This window comes from Callorhinus ursinus, unplaced genomic scaffold, assembly GCF_003265705.2.
Source record: "Callorhinus ursinus isolate GAN/ISIS: 27379988/994484 unplaced genomic scaffold, GSC_fseal_2.0 scaffold15, whole genome shotgun sequence".
Classification (NCBI taxonomy): domain Eukaryota; kingdom Metazoa; phylum Chordata; class Mammalia; order Carnivora; family Otariidae; genus Callorhinus; species Callorhinus ursinus.
Genome location: NW_027397077.1, coordinates 36,933,470 through 36,945,826, shown reverse-complemented (window position 1 = coordinate 36,945,826; position 12,357 = coordinate 36,933,470). Strand labels below are relative to the sequence as shown.

The 12,357-nt window shown below is 35.6% G+C and overlaps 1 protein-coding gene across 9 annotated transcripts in view; it reads right to left on the bottom strand.

Moving 5' to 3' along the window:
* Positions 1–12,357, bottom strand: part of GRM7 (glutamate metabotropic receptor 7) — a 914,710-nt gene that overhangs the window by 625,133 nt on the left and 277,220 nt on the right. The window lies entirely within an intron of this gene.

The window sequence follows — 12,357 nt, the reverse complement described above, 5'->3', positions numbered from 1 at the left end:
TCAATTAAGGAAACACTGGACTTGAACTATACTTTAAATGAAATGCACCTAAGAGACATATATAGAACATTTCTCCCAATAGCAGCAGAATACACATTTCTCTCCAGGGCACATAAAATATTCTCTAGGACAGATTGTATGATAGGTCACAAAACAAGTCTTAGAAAATTGAGGAAGATCAAACTCATACCAGGTATCTTTCACAACCATGATGTATAAAACTAGAAATCAGTAATAGGAGGAAAACTAGAAATTTCACAATATGTGAAAATTAAACAACACTCTCCTGAACAACCAATAGGTCAAAAAAGAAATCAAAAGGGAAATCAAAAAATATTTTGAAACAAATAAAAATGGAAACAAAACATACTAAAACTTATAGGATATAGGAAAAGTAGCTCTAAGGAGAATCTATAGCAATAAATGTCTACATTTAGTAAAAAAACAAAAGACAAAAAACAAACAAAATTTAAGGCCCAAGTTAGAAGAAAGAAAGGAAGGAAATAACAAAAACTAGAGCAGGAATAAATGAAATAGCAAAAAACAAAAACAGAAAACATAGACAAAATTAAGAGCTATTTTTTGGAAAAAAATTGACAAATTGTAGCTACACCTCTACATGTTCCTCTACATGTTATTTGTTTATTAAACACCGTTGCTTTTTGTATGTTGATTTTGAAAGAAAACAAATAAACAATTGCATTCACAGTAGCATCAAAATGCATGTTCACAGATCAAAATTAATATTGTTAAAATGTCCAAAACCATGTACAGATTCAGTAAGATCCCTATCAAATATCTAGTAGCATTTTTCACAGAAGTAGAAAAAACAATCCTAAAATTCATGTGGAAGCACAAAGACCCTGAGTAGCCTAAGCACTCCTGAGAAAGAACAAAGCAGGGAGCATCATGCATCCTGATTTCAAACTATATTACAAACCTACAGTAACCAAAACAGTATGATATTGGCAGTAAAAACAGTCACATAAATCAACAAACAGAATAGAGAGCCCAGAATATAAATCCCCTCACCTATATGTTCAATTAATATTTGAAAGAGAGCCAAGAATACTCAATAGAGAAAGAATAATCTCTTCAATAAATGGTATTGGAAAATTGGATAACCAATGCAGAAGAATGAAATTAGACTCCATCTTACACCACTCACAGAATTTAACTCAAAATAGACAAATGACTTAAAGAAAAAACCGGAAGCTGTATGACTCCTAGAAGAAAACAGAGTAAATTATCCCTGATTAATCTTGGCAGGGTTCTTTCTTTGTTTTGTTCTTTGGTTCTGGTTTTTTGTTTTGTTTTGTTTCATTTTGTTTTGTTTTTTGATATGACATCCAAAAGCATAAGCAACCAAAGCAAAAATAAGTGGGACTACCTCAAATTAAAAGTTTCTGCACAGCAAAAGAAATAATCAGCAAAATGAAAACACAAGCTACAGAATGGGAGAAGATATTTGCAAATCATATATCTAATAATAGGTTGATATCCAAAATATATAAGGAACTTCTGCAACATAATAGGAAAAACAAAAACAAAGAAAAAAGAAAAGTAAGGAAAAAAAACTCTCATTAAAAAATGGGCAGAAGAACCAATAGACATTTTCCAAAGAAGACATACAGATGGCCAACAGGTACATAAAAAGATGCTCAACATCACTACTCATCAGAGGAAAGCAAATCAAAACTGCAATGAGATACCACCTCACATCTGTTGTAATGGCTGTGATCAAAATGACAAGACATATGTGTTGGTGAGAATGTGGTGAAAAGGGAACCCTGTGCACTACTGGTAGGAATGTAAATTGGTACAGCCACTACAGGAAATAGTATGGAGGCTCCTGAAAAATTTTAAAACTACAACTACCATATGATCCAGCAAATGGACTTCTGGGTATATATCCAAAGGAAATAAAATCAAGATTGAAAAGAGATGTCTGCACTCTCCTGTTCCTTGCAGTATTCACAATAGGCAAGATAAGGAAACAACCTAAGTGTCAATAATGGATGAATGGATAAAGAAAACTTTATATATATATATAAATTATAATATATATACACACACATATATCTACACACACACACACAGAGCTATTATTCAGTCATTATAAAGAAGGAAATGCTGCCATTTGCAACAACATGGATGGACCTTGGAGACATTATGCTAAGTGAAATAAGTCAGACAAAGAAAGACAAATACTGTATGATATTACTTATATGTGGAATCTATAAAAGCCAAACTCATAGAAACAAAGAGTAGAATGGTAGTTGCCAGAAGTTGGGAGGTATAGGTAACTAGGAGATATCAGTCAAATGGTGCAAACTTTCAGTTAGAAGATGAATTAAGTGCTAGGGATCTAAGGTACTGCATGGTGATTATAATTAACTACACTGTATTACATACTTGAATGTTGCTAAGAGTAAATCTTAAATGTCCTTACCACATGGTAATCATGTGAGGTAATAGGCGGTAATTAACCCTACCGTGGTAATTATTTTACAAAATATAAGTGTATCAAATCATCACAATGTATACTTTAAACTTTCCCAATGTTGTATGTCAACTATGACTGGGATAAAGCTGCGAAAAAATATGGTGGGAGCCCAAGAACTAAATGATGCAAACTCTTGAGAAGAAGGCAGTCTGTGAGTCTAACGCAAGCCATCCCAGTTTCTACTTCCTATCTTAATTATTCACTGGTTACTGTTGAACAAAACTCCCATAAGAACAGACTGATAACAAAATTCACATTTGTTACTCAAAAGTGTGGAGAATGGAATGTGTATTAAGTGCATTACCATATACCAAGATTTTAGAAAATAACACTCATGATCCTGATATAAAACTAAGTATTAACATTTGTGCCAAAACACTTTGACCAGAAGAATATGTAATTTCTGTACCCTCTAGTATTAAGAATTTGAAAACAACATACTTCTATATAATTAGTCATCACTCATCAAAATTTCTGTAGTTATAATTCTGACAACTTCAGCATTCCCAAGGAAATTTACCTTCTTTGATAAGAAATATACCAGGTTTGTATGTGTAATATTGATTGTTTAATTTTTTTTTAATTTAAATCCAAAGGATCACTAACAGCCTAAGAAAAATAAACCTTTTTCATAAGTGGACACTTTTAGTAAGCATTCTTTTATTTTTAGGCACTTCTAATACATACCTCAAATTTTTCTAAGACTTGTATCACCATCATAATGACTTTTAGTATTTACCTTGTATGTAAAAATCTATGTTGTAACTATATACTAGTTTCTCAAAGGGTCACCCAAATAGTATAGCTTGTATAAAGAGTGATGACAACCCACTGATACCTATCTAAAAAGGAGTTTGTGTGACAGTTAACATCAACTCTAAAATATTAACATAATAGAAACTACCATCTAATCATTATTGGCAGTATGTTTAAAGTGCTTATTATTTAAGATACCCAGCCAAAAGAGTAACAGGAAATGTGAAACATCAGGAATAGGCAAATTTGGAGCTACCCAAGGTCAAAGTATTTCAAGGTCTTAATGTAGTATGTGTTTAGGAAGGCTACTGATCCTTCAGTTTGCCTGAGAGTGCTAATGCAACTGATGTTAAGACTTTGTAGAATTTCCTATAATCTCCTGAAAGATTTAACAGCAGGGATTCATTTGCGAAACAAAAGGAAAACAGATCCCTTTGTGCGGGTCAGGTCTCGAAGAGGCTACATTTACGCACATCGAGTTGTTCAAAATACAAAATTATTTAGGAAGGAGCTGGAGTCCAGTAAATAGATATTTTGCAAGCAACCAATAATTTAAGGTTTCTTGGACTAGAGTATTTTTTAGAACTATCCATTTGACTAATTCCAGTGCCCATCTCCTTGCCACTGTTTTGATGAATATTGAGCTTTTCTGTGTGGATTCTGTTCAAAACTCCCTCCCCTTTTACTTGCTTATCCCAGTGGAATGAAACCTCTGGCAAAGGCAACCAAAAAATAATATATTTTGGACTGTGACCACCCCCAACTTTTGGTTAGAGCACTGAAATTACTTTGGGAAATGTCTCTTCCCCACTGTGCATGGCCTTAGTGGGACTCAAAATCAAGTTTCCTATTTTCCCACAACCAAAATGTACACATGCCCACTAAGCACTTGAACTCTACATGTTTCCTTCTAGTTCTAGAGGCTGTTATTCTATTTTTTTTTTCTACTGCAATTTCTCTCTCTTGCTGACATCCATCAAAACCTATGAGATTCAAGCAGAGAGTCTCTTCCAATAAAACTTCTGTAAAGACCAAGAAAAGAAAGGCTCACCTGAAGGCTGAATGCAGCATTACTGAGTAGGGAGAATAAATCAAATCCTCTGCCTCTAAAGTTTAGTGGGTATATTATGATGTAAAAGCATGGTTACTTTCCAATGTAAACTACCGCAGAACAACAACATTCTTCTCCCCTACCCAACTGACCAAGAAATTCTATTGCTCAATAGAATCCTCTACTTTTGAGTCTCTCCTATATTTAAAGTTGAGCTATGTTCCTTTTCATTACATCTTTAACCTCAGTACCACAATCCCATGTCCTTCCACTCCTAATCATACCAAGTAGGTGACAAAAGGAGTTCACTTTATCTTCAGATCCTTTCGTATTCCTTCATGATGCTCAAGTGCAATGAAGGTAGGTAGGAGGGGTGAGAAGGAATTGCTGAGATGTCTTTTCCAGTGTCTATTCCTTCATGCAGCAAAAACACTCTGTCATCATCTATTTCTAATCTCACATCCACAATGACAGTCTATTATTGCCTGGAAGAAACCCATCCTTTGCAATCAGGGTGATATGCATCTGAGAATCATCAGAACCAGGAAAGACTAGTTTTCTCAATAAATATGTGATGACTTTACAATGCAAAGGATGCTGACTCCCAGTCAGTTACTGTGGGACATAGGACCAGAATGAGAAGTTTTTGGCCCAAAAGCCACAGCATTTTCTGCAACAGTTTCCATGTTGCATGGAAGAACATTTTATATCGCAGTAATTCAAGATGCATAAATTTTTTCAAAGCAATGCTATTTCTTATACCCTTTAAAAATTAAAACACCATTACATAATTTCCTTTTGAGTTTTTAATGACTCTCTATGACTCTCTCTTCCTAAAATGGCATTCATTACCCCATTTAGGTCAATCTTGTTGACCAACTAAGCAACTATTTTCTTCTAGAGTTCCCCTTTGTGGCATACCTCAATGAGACTGTTCTCATAGTTCTACTTACGTATTTCTACTCTAAGAAAGCAAAGATTATTATTATTGCCTTGTGGTTGTCACTACTGTAATTATTATTTATAACTATTATGCTAGAACAGTATCCAACACAAAGAAAGTACTCAGACATACACTGTATGAATGCAAGGTAGACCAGCAGATATTTTATGCCATCTTTTTTCCTTCTATAAAATCAGTTTATTATAAAAGATTAATGATAAGTTTAGAAAGCTAAATTGGAAAAACTTCCAACAGTTTCACTGTGCCGACTACAGCCGTTAAATCATCACCTCTTTCATTATTAAAAGACTATTTTTAAACGGAATGTGCATTTATTGAGACTACTCTATGTTGGACATTATCCTGGGTATAGAGTGTTAAAAGACAAATACAACATAATGCCTATCCTCAATAAACTTACATTATACTGGGAGAGGATAATTAGCCAGATTACAATAACATGCAATCAATTCTATGACAGAGTTATGCAAAAGGTATTATGGAACTTACAGAAGAAACACTCTCAATTATATTAATGAAGGTAAAAGCCAAACAACTGAAGTAAAGCTTGTCTAGATTAAGCAAAAAATAAATTGTAAATTTAAATTATTATTTTAAAGTTTTATTTATTTATTTATTTATTTGTTGAGAGAGAGAGAGAGCGTGCATGTGCAGGTGCCCACACACAAGCAGGAAGAGAGGGACAGGAAGAGGGAGAGAATCCTAAGCAGGCTTCACACCCAGCAGGGAGCCCGATGTGGGTCTCGATCTCATGACCCTGAGCTCATGACCTGAGCCAAAATCAAAAGCCAGACACTCAACTGACTGAGCCACCCAGGTGCACCCTTAAATTATTTTTTAAATTATGCTGGACAACCCACAGAATCCCTGGGGAGGCCAGGGAACCAAAGTCAGAAACGGAGCCAAAACAAAGGATGACTAAGCTATCAGTATCAAAGCCAAAAGAGGTGCCACAGAACCAAGTTAAGTGTGGGGCACTGTTGCTGCTACTCTTGGAATGGAAGTTGGAGACTGTACTACTGCTGCCAACTCATGCTGGATGCTACTCCAGCCCGAGAACATGGCTTTCAATGCAGCCACTGTCAACGATATGAGTTTTCCGTTGCTCCTGCTTCTCTGTACCCCCAGGTCTTGATTCACCTCTGGTGTGAATGTCCGATTAGCCAAGACTGGGTTACATGGCTATGTCTTAGCTTCAAGGGAGGTTGGGAACATGAACACCTGGCCATTTTAGCTCTACAGTGAGATGCCGGCTTGTTTTCTCCTCAAGACTTGTGCAATTGGTCATTCTCCATGAATTTATTCAGGGAAGTAGACTTCAAATGGAGTGCTGTTAAAATAGACAAATGCCTACATGGTAATCCGAAATAGGATCATGAAGGAAGAGTAAGTCAGCGATGGCTATTCCCAAGGTGTTATGTTTTGAGAAAATAAATTGGGAGTTAGCAGGCAGTCCAGGCAGAGGTATAGGATTTACAAAGGAACAGAGTATCCTGATACCTACAGAAGGTTGATTGTGGCAGGGTAAAGAGAGTGTGTATGGGGCTTGAGGTGGGAATAAAAGAGAACAGGGAGAGTATGAGAATGAGACTGGTGACTGAAGCAGACACTAGATCAGAAAGGACCTATAGGCCATGCTAGGTATCTTTTACTTAATCCTCTGGGGAAAGGGAGACCAGAGACAGATAATGAAATGGCTTTCTTTCTATTTTAGAAAGATTATCATCATAGCTGAACAAATACTACAAGAGAGGGGCTAATCTGGAGGCATGGGTAGCTGTAGCTATGAATGAAGGTGAATCAAATGGGGCTCAGAAGTAAACGGTAATGATGGGATGGCTGAGGGGTCACCCTCAAGATGTGCTAAGAAATGGAGTCAGGGTTAAAATCTAAAATGCTGTGCTAACCACTGAGAATCCAAAAAATAAAATAAAAAAGATAAAGCCTCTTCTTGGGAAATTTACAGTTTGGTTTTAAGCACAACTGAAGATAAATTATATCATGGGAGTTCTTGTGATTGTATGTTTTGAAAATTAGCTGTTAAATGTTTAATACTTGTATTTAAACTAGGACCACTGAACACTTCATTCAGGAAACAATGCAGTGAGGCTTTAAAATGCCTCTGAGTTTTCTATATTCACCATAATACAGGCAGAAACCGAAAAAAAAAAAAAAAGGAAAAGAAAACCCTGAAATTCAACTTAGATGGAGACATTGGGAATTAAAGACATCTTGTATCACATTGCTTTAAGTTTTGTGAGAGGATCATAAGACAGAAGAAGGTAGTAGAGTCAGAGTGAGGGCAGCTGTAATAAATCACAGCAAACAGGTGTAGGATATAATTTTTTTATGACCCACAAGCCACAAAATTATATCATAAAATTATCTATCATACTTGATTCATCTACAGGCTTTGTTTTTCTAAAAGGCAAAGGAAGACATGCAATTCCTCCTTCCTTCTCTCCTTCCCTTAAATATTTATTGAATGCCTTCTATATGTCAAATACTATGGTAGATTATAGGGTCACAAGCCAAAGTCCTTGACCTCATAGAGGTTACGGTAAGGTGGGGAAGACTGACAATTTCCACACAATGGAAGAGAACATTGCATCTCTGAAAGAGAGAGAAGCACAAAATCCTATAAGGAAAACAGAATCCCATAATAAGCAAATCCAACCAGCTCCTGAGATCTAAAAAAAACTTAATAGTCAATTAAGTCTCACCTAATTAATAGTCAATTAAGTCTCACCTAATTATTCAAGGAAAAATATTCTAGATTAAGATATAGTATTAAATAAAAATAAGTTCTATGGTTTATCTGACTAATAATGGTTAATTACTTTATAAGACCAATTGAAATATCTGTACTAAGTAACTGTCATGAAATACCAAAAGGAGAGTTTTAACTGTTATTTCAGGTTTTGAAAAGTTGACATCTGTCATGATACCATGGGCAGTAGCAAATCATTACTATTTGTGTCATATTGTGAAGCAGTGGTCATGGGATTCTCCTGAAAATTGGCTGGCAAATTTGAAAGTCATATGTGATGCCCTTACTCTCATAATCATTGAACCAAATTTGATTCAAAAGTCTTGAATATATTTATGTTGTATATACTATCATAAGCATTTACTTTTACCTTCACTTTAGAAAGAAGAGTCTGTATGTCTAATTTAGGCTATTTAGGTTATTATGTAGACCTGAATATTAAAGCACATTGGAAGTGAATAATTTCTCATTCTCTGTGATATTAAACAATAAATTGCTTTTGTTGATATTGCATGTGCATTCATTCAAATAAACAGGGCAATTTATGCAAATATAACTATTTTACAAAAATCTCATCATCTAAGAAAATCATGTTACGGATCTCTCTGAACGTTCAACAAGGAGCAGCATCCATGCATATTTAAATCTCCCATGACTACATGAGAGAATTATTGAGGTTTTCTTTGACAGTTTAGAGCCTAGGCTTCCATGTTCCAAACAAATTATATGGCCTTCTAATGCAGGATGGCTCTTTTCCTCAGAGATCATTGTCTTGACTTGTTCTATCAGAGTATGATAGAAGGATAAAGGATTGCCCATCCATGTTCTTGACTATGTGCATGGTGGATATACCTCACACTCTAGTTCTATAAGTAGAACTGCTTCAGGACTTAAGTCAAAAGTAAGGTTTGGAACTAAAGTATTCTGAAAGGGTAAAACTCTTATTTACTTATTTATTTATTTGAGAGAGAGAGAGAGCGTGGGGAGGTGCAGAGGAAGAGGGAGAGAGAGAATCTCAAGCAGACTCCCTGCTGAGCCACAGCACCCATGCGGGGCTTGATCCCAGGACCCTGAGATCATGACCTGAGCCGAAGTTCAAGGCTTAACTAACTGAGCCACCCAGGCACCCTGGGTGAAACTCTTAAAGACATTTATAAAAGAGAAGAACCATAATCTTCAAAATTAAACTGTTCAGAAAGAATGGAAGTAACTCCTTCAAGCCTGCCAGCAGTACACAGAAACATCAATGAGTTTATGCTCTCTCTCACTCGCATTCTCTCTCTCTCTCTCTCTCTCTCTCTCTCTCTCACACACACACACACACACACACTACATACATAGGGCGATGTTAATAGTTAACCTCTTTTTCTTCTTATTCTTCTTATATAATGAAAGCATATTAGCAAAAATAGCAACTCAGCTATTATATACACATGTAATTTATATTACATTATATAATTATATATAATACATAAAACTTTGTAGTTATAGCTAAAGGTAAATGTCATCTATCACTTGCACTATTTTCAAATTTTTGAAACTCAAACAATAACTCTACTAATGAATAAGGGACAGGCGAGGCTAGGTAGGGAGAGACAGGTAGGGGGCTACCTAATCAGGCTCACAGAAACCCAGATGTGGAGAAATGTTATAGACAAGATATTAACCAGAGAGAAGGAAACATAACAAATCCAGCTGTCTGTTCTAAATATAGGTGAGATATTTTCATAATATTTACTAATCCACCTTGTTTGTCTTAAATGTTATAGACAAGACATTTAATAAGTTCCCTGGTCAGTATTTTTTATAAAAGACTGACCATAAAAGCCCTCAATTCGGGACCCCTCTCACTCTAGAGAGATCCTTTTCTTTCCTTTCTGTTCTCACCTTCCCTTAGTAAACTTTCACTTCACTTCACCCTATGGTCTGAGAGATTCATTCTTTGTGAGACAAGAACCCTGCAACACTAATCTATGGAGAATGGAACTGGTGTGATGCACTAATAAGAATCTGGTACTGTTGGGTGTTAGGTGATTTCCTACCTTACTTAAGTTACTAACCTGATGAAGCAGGTATTCATCTCATTTTCTACCTGAGGAGCCTGAGACCTAAAAAGTTAAATCATGTATCAAAAGTTTTACAGCATGAAAGTACTGTGCCTGTTCCTCAAATCCCCATCCTCCTGACATCAGAGTGCTTGCTTCTCTCCATGCCCCACCACCCCTTCTACACATTCACATGGATCTGGATCTTTCTTAGAGAACCAGGTTCTACAGTCCACAGACAAGAGAAAAAGTAGACCTTTAAAATTACCCTTAAAAATTCCTTAAGCATATCTACTTCCAAGAAATTCTAATAAAGCAATTTTTTTATGTTTCTGAATTAGAATATATTGGTGTTTCTTTGACTGAATATCAGAGGAAGCAGTTGGATTATTTTAGAGGTTGTGGCATATGAATATGTATCTGTCTACTAAAGTCATGCTTGGGGTAGGAAGATGCTCACATTATGAGGCCACAGAAGTGAAAACAGCTGAAGAAGCAATACAATCATGTTTCCCACCTCAAGTTTTCTCTGAGTAATGTACACACTGGTGAGTAAAAGTCCTGCATGCCATTTAAATTGCAATATTCCTTCTTTTTTTCTTTAGGGGTGGAACAGGGGTGTTTGTTAAGCACATGAGTGAATTCAGTTATATTAACTGCACAAATGATATGATTTCAATGAAATTTATTTTAGGTACATAATAAATATCATAGTACTCATAGGAAAAGAACCAATCTTTGAGGTATTACCTGAACCCCCAATGTTTTCTTGTGATTCTGCACTGGCTTTTTAGTTACTCTCGTCCCCAAATTCAAAGGCTCTCCGACTGAAGAATCTCATACAAAATGGCTGCCAATGATACAATCTTTATTTCTGTGCTGGGTCATTTCAATGTATGTTTAACTAAAATTATGAGCTGGGAGTTCATACCATATTGCAAAGGCTTTTCCTTTCTGCAGTATCATTATATAGCAGACTCTGATATATCTTAAGTTTTCACCAAGTGACACCAGGAATAAACAACCACGTGAAACTCACCACTGACATGTCTATAAAATATAGACTTTTATAAAAGATCCAGAGCAAACATTTGTCTTGCTCCTGTCCTTTACTGAACAATCAACATGATTTTGACCTATGGACACTGTAAATTTTGTAACAAAATGGGTAGCGCTCTTTGCTTTGTCCAGTACAAAGATTCAGCATTAAATTTGAGACCCACTTGCAGCAATTACGTAGAATAAGATGGTATCTCAACTGTATCGCTGAGCTTTATCTTACTATTTTACCCATATCTTCTCTTTATTTTTTTCTATTGGTTTTTATGCTCACATTTTAGTTTTTGTTCTAAATTGGCTTCTAGCATTTGGGTCAAAGCAAGAGTCAAAGAAACAAAGAAAGAAATAAAAATGCAGTTACCAAAACTGATAAAAGTTATTTCTTTGGAGATTCACAAAGCCAATTGTTAATGACTCCTATAAATCATAGCATGCATGACACAAGCCCAGTTTCTTTCCTAATCAGAAAATTTCTGGCTGAATTATACTAAGTATGTTTCCCTTAGAAACACAGTGGCTGGGACTGTAGTAGTGAATGAGACAGACATGATCTCCTCTTAAGAGTCTGGGGGACAAGACAGAAAACATCAACAACAACAAATTATACTAGCATGTGACACTGCTATGGGAGAAGACACTAAAAATACAAAGCCAAGCGAATAGACCCAAGGAAGTTTGGAGTACATTTATATAAACCTAGAAATGGCATTTAGGATGAGACCTGTCCATAATCAAGAGTTTTCTAGTCAAAGGTATGAAGGGTAAGAATATTTCAGTTAGATAGAAAAATATAAAAATGACCCAGCTCTCAAGTGAATTATTCAAATTAGAGCTAATGATAAGGGACTGAGTTAAAATCACGGGATTTACACAAGCCCTGGCTCCCCTCTTTCAGTAGCCACGCGCAGATATACCATTTATACACTAACACATTACATGTCTGTGTGTATCTGTGGTCTGACAGTCAAGTATTCAAAACCCTGTCTTAAGGATTTATGACATTTTTCCTTATGAAAAGGACCTTTTTTTGTGTGTTTGCCTTAATGGTCAGCTAACTATTCCAGTCAGTAACAATTTAGATTAGATGAAATTCTTACAACCCAAACTGAGGACCTAACTTTAGCATTAAGAACTTTATAGGAATATCCAAGCATGCATTTTTTAAATACATGTTTACTGTATCCAATATTTCCCTATGGGGAAGCC